Source organism: Sebastes umbrosus, chromosome 7 (assembly GCF_015220745.1).
Source record: "Sebastes umbrosus isolate fSebUmb1 chromosome 7, fSebUmb1.pri, whole genome shotgun sequence".
NCBI lineage: Eukaryota > Metazoa > Chordata > Actinopteri > Perciformes > Sebastidae > Sebastes > Sebastes umbrosus.
In genome coordinates this window covers 24,278,342-24,283,667 of record NC_051275.1, presented here as the reverse complement: position 1 = coordinate 24,283,667, position 5,326 = coordinate 24,278,342, and the positions used below count along the sequence as shown (strand labels likewise).

Below are 5,326 nucleotides of genomic sequence, written 5' to 3'. Positions count from 1 at the left end.
TATGTTGATGTGGAGTGTAACAGCAGCAGAAGGACCTTCGGTATCTCTCTTTCACACACCGCGGGTGAAGCAGCCGGTCACTGAAAGAGCTATTTAACAACTCACAGAGAAAAGAAGAGCCTTTTGTAGTCCATTGTCGGACCGTTGTAGTTTCACCATGGCAGACCCGCCGCCGTTGCATCATCATCCTGGAGTCTATAGTCCTTATGAATTCTCCTTCACATCTTCCCTTGACCTCATGATGTTTTCCATCGAGGACAAGGAAAAAGTGGTTATGAAAAGACATTAGGATGTCATTTTTTGACTATTCGACCGCAACCCATTCCTCCTTCAACCATTTCTTCCTAACTCCACCCCTTTAGTCCTCCCTGCTTTCTCCCTTAACTTCGTCTTCCTCTCCTCGCCACTGTGCCCTTCCCAGTTCCATCTCGTCTTTCCATTGCTGTCCTTTCCTTTTCCCACCTCTCCATTCCTTTCTCCTTATTAACCCTTCCATTTGTCCCCCTCTCCCTCCTGTTCGGCAGCAGGTCCCGGTGGGTGCCCTGACTGAGCCACCGGGACACGCTGACAAATCGATACATCACCGTAATTGATTCTGTCGGGGCTCAAAGTGTTTAATGAGAGCCCCCTCCTCTTCATCCTCCTCTTCTCCCTCCTCCACTTCTTCTTTTGCACGTGGACCTCGGCACAGTCCAGCTTTTAATGGTTAATGGAGTGCAGGCATCCATGTGCAGCGAGGTGCTGTCGGTGGTGGGTGAGGGGAAAGGGGGCTGGGGGTGAGATAGGTGAGGGGGTTTGGGGGATGGAAGGCAAGTTTGGGGTGTTGAGGGTTAATGAGAAGCAGTTCCCAAGGTGACGGATCGCTCCAGCTGGTTAATTAGGACAGGTAAAGGCTAAATGTAAAATGCTCGGCCATGGGAGAAAAGAGCCATGTGGTAGGAAGGTAGGAAGTAAGAGTGTGTGTGTGTGTGTGTCATGTGCTTTTAGTAGCTCACTTCTCTTTCGACGACAGGATTGTGATAACCTGTTAGTTGCAGATTCATCAATTAGCCTACTGTCTATTCTATGTTTGACCCACTCCTGCAGTGGGTTAACAGATGCACTCACACACTCACCCCCAGATGGCAGGAATAACATTAAGCAAGAGTGAACCGTTAAAAGAGAGGCGGCAGCAGAATACAAAAAAAAAAGAAAAGGGGAATATGAGGCAAAATTTAGAAAAAAAAAACAGCAGCTGAGATTAAAAGACAAATCTGTTTTTCAGCTGAGAGAGCGCAGGAGGTTAGAGAGCGGAGGAGAGCAGAGGGAGAGATAGAGGGTGATACAGTGTGTTTTGCCAGCCTGAGCTTATGTGTGTGTACGTGAGGGTGGGGAATCTTATGGACAGTGAATCATTAATATCAGCAGCCTGTAAGACACTAATGAATAACACGGGAATATATCAGCTCATCGTTTGCTTCTCTCCTCTCCCCTTCACTCCTCACACTCTGCTCTCTCCTTCTCTCTCTCTCTATCTCTCTCTCTCTGCACCAGATTCATGTCTTCCAGCTTTAATGAGAAACACCTGTTAGAGCTCCTCGTTAGGCATCCCTTGTTCAGGTCCCATTAGACTACTAGTCCCTCTCGACTGTGCACTGTGTGTGTGTGTGTGTGTGTGTGTGCGGGCGCATGCCTCCTATCTTTGGTTTAATTGTAAAAATAAGCACTTTTGAGGACGGCATTTTGCAATATTCAGGATACAGAAGGCAATGTTTTTAGTTTTTTGTCAGATTGTTAGAGTTAAAAATTTAGTGGATAGAGAAAGAAAACGCTTGTTTTGTCACTGCTGAGAAAAGCATGGGTGTATACGGCGTTGAAATGATTTTGCAATGCGGTAAATTTTATGTGCATTCTATGTTGTTTATCTACATATGATTAGTCCCGTCTGGAGTGTGCATTTGGGTAATATTTCACCCTTAACCCTGTAATGCTTACAGCTGCAATTAGGCTGGTCTGCTGTTTTTTCAGCAAACTTGCTGGTCCTCATGTAATTTAAATCCCATCCGGAGCAACGTCCTTGTGGTTTAACATTGTAAAAACAGGTTTTTCCACAGGAGGAGTTACTTGTTCCTCTACTTTTTTTTTCCTTCGTCAGGCTCAGTGTGAAATTTGACTTTTGTGTGGAATTGGAGTAAGTTGGGAAATCATGGAAACATGCTAACACCAACATATAATGGCAGTCACACACTGTCACGGATGGTAATTGGCTATTAGTTCCTGCTTGTTATCCATGGATGTACAGGCAACTATCTCTAGATTACTTTGATTAAGAAAACTTAAAAATGTGATGATTCTCAGGGTAAATTCTGAAGCATCTTATATAGTTTCTAAGCAGATTTATGGAGGTTTATTTGCAATGGACATAAGACATAATTAATCTTTGTGCAAAAGGTAGGGTAGGGCATCAGCGTGTCTACTGTAGAACCTAAGAGGGTTTTTATTTGGGAAGGAGGGAACGCAGAATGTCCATTTCCTCACCATATCCTGCCATTTCACGATGAGTTCAGTGAACATTGTGTGAGATAGACAGAAACAGAGGTATGTGTGAGTGAGTGCTATACTGAGAATAGTGGCGCATCTACCCAGAGAGGGATCCTGCTCCTAAACCACTGGGGTTCATTAACTTCCTCCTGATGATGATGAATGTTGGTCTATATAACACATGAACAAATGCAGCAGCTTAATACCAAACTGCATTCACGTCTCCTTTTTCAAGTCTTCCATTAAGCACCATTCTGTTTCTGATTTCTCTGTTTCCCAGCCCTTGTTCATTATTTTACCCACCCTCCCTCTCACTAGACGTGTTTCCATAAATGTATTTTTATGCATATTTTGAAGTATCGCATTAGAAAAGATGGGGAAACGGCAAAATTTGATAAAACTTCCTCAATTGCGCTTGAGGTGTTTTTTTTTTGTCTAAAAAGAGTTGATGCACTAAATGGGCTATGGAAATAAGTTCTGATGTAGCTTATCAGCTGTTTTAGCTGTCCGCATCTTCCCGGATATTCCCATAATGGTAGTAACAACAACAGGTACGTGTGGACCGATGACATGAAAGAGCAATCAAAACTTGAATTGAAACATTCCTGAAGACCTCTCTCCATTTTTCTCTTGTAGATGTTTAGATGGCCAAGCGAACTGTTTTGTTTCCGGTTTGCAATCTCTACTTCTTCTACTCTGTTTACTGGTGGATTACAGCCATGCATAAAGCGTAGCCTGAAGCGCCAACTTCTGGCAAAACTGCGCTTTGCGTAGCCTAGTTTATTCGCTCCAAACCAGTTGATGGAAATGCGTCTAATTCGCATTTCATTTTAGTGACAAATTTGCTTGAAATTTGCTTTACAATTGAAGGGAAACACGACTACTGCCTCTTTCCCTTCTTTGTCACTCTAACACTTGGCTTTTCAGCGTCCGTCTCATTATCCATCTCTTGTTTGTGGCCTCTTTAAATGTCTTCTCTTTTCATCATTTTACCGTCTTTATCAAGGTTTCTCTCAAATTGCTCTTTTTGTTTTTCTGACTGTTGCTCTCACTTTCTTTGTCCTCACACACACAGACACACCTGCTAGTCTGCCTGTTAAGGTGTATGCGACTGCCAATGAGGTGATTAATGGCTTGTTTGTTTGTCTGTGTGACTATACCCATAGCCCTCATCCTAATTAAAGATATTTCTGCTGATTTGGCTGGGCCCCACCTGTTTATACAGCTGATTCCTACAATGCACTTCTTGCTGAGGGCTGTTAAGCCGATGCTGTACAGTAGTTTGATGAATGTCTCTAAACTTACTTTTTGATGGGGATGGGATGATTATTTTTGTGAAGTGTAGACATGCCCAGAGTGTTAACGAAGCTCCCTGGGAATGTGTGTGTGTGAAAATGCAAGCGTTTGCTAGTTCACGTGAGTGTTTGTATATAAATTCTGTTTGTTGTCCTAATTATCTTTCCCAGAAATGCTTAGAGCTATATTTATTTATTTTTGGATAGTTGGATAATCATTTTCTTTTCTACTTTACCTAGGCTGGGTGAACTTTCCGGAAACTCAACAGATTTTATGACAGCTGACCAATTCACCACACACCAAAACAATTATGAACTGATCCATATGTGAACACTAGAGAATCCAAGTTATATCCATGATGGACATATATAGTGTTGATGTATATTTCCCCCCCAATGCTTTTTAGAAATACTGCACAGCATTTGGTGATGCATTTTTTTTAGAGATGTTCCGATACCATTTTTTCCTTCCCGATACCAATCCGATACCAGCATGATAAATATAATATCGTTGTCGCTTTTGGGCTATCTTAGTGGAATTTATCTTGTTGTTGGAATGCGGTTTCCAATGTGTCCTGCTGCTGTTTATCCTTTTTATCCCCTCTGCCTTGGTGAAGTTGTCGTACTCTTTCGTGTGATGTGCTGAAATTGGAAACCCATGGAAACGAAAGCCTTACATACTGTTCATATCGCCGTTTTACTTGTTAGAATTTCCACTGTGAAATATTGCCAAATGGCTGACATTTTCCTCCTTCTGACTACCGTTACCAAAGAACGTATGTTGCTAAGAAGTGAAAGTCAGTGTTTGTTCCATTGCAACATCAGCTCCCAGCACCAAAGCTACGCCTACGCCAGTAAAATGTCCGCCTAAAAAGTGCCGTACAAAAGTAAAACAAAATTATTTCTGTTCTGTTGTCATATTGTACTGAAAATGCCTGCGTTAAACAATAAAATATTATAAATATATTAAGCGTTTTCAGTCCAAAATGGCAGCGGTGGCTGTTTGCCGTTACCGTTACACTCTCCACTAGCACCGTACTGTTGTTGTTTGCTGTCGTCATGTGACAAACTACCTGCAATCACTTCTTCTTTGCTGCTCTAAAACAGTAGTTGCCAGTGGCAGCCATGATACATCCAGGGCGACAGCTCAGTGAGTTGATTTTTTTCTGTGTTAATAAATTGTGGTATCCGATCGGTGCATAGACTGGTGTACTCGCCGATACAATTTTGAAAGTGCTGCACGCCATTCATGTTTTTTTATATGAAATTACCAGAAAATTCTAGTGGTCAGGGCCTTTTGTTATATTCAGCTCCATAAAAAGAGCCTATGAGACAAGTTCTTATTTGATATTTGATATATGTTTTATCATATTGTATTCATATTATGTTGTTTATAATGTTTTGTGATATGCTCCTGTTTACTGTGTACATTTGTTTGTGCTGCTGTTTGCTGTTAACGCAAACTTAACACTCCCTTCATGTCAAATATTCATGTTTTTTTTATGGTAATG

At 41.8% G+C, this 5,326-nt stretch overlaps 1 long non-coding RNA gene across 1 annotated transcript; it reads left to right on the top strand.

Annotated features, from left to right (window-relative positions):
* Positions 1-872: 872 nt before the first annotated feature.
* On the top strand, positions 873-4,781 carry LOC119492093. The gene is made up of 2 exons (XR_005207713.1): positions 873-1,652; positions 4,056-4,781. It is a non-coding gene; the product is annotated as an uncharacterized LOC119492093 (long non-coding RNA).
* The last annotated feature ends 545 nt before the right edge of the window (positions 4,782-5,326 follow it).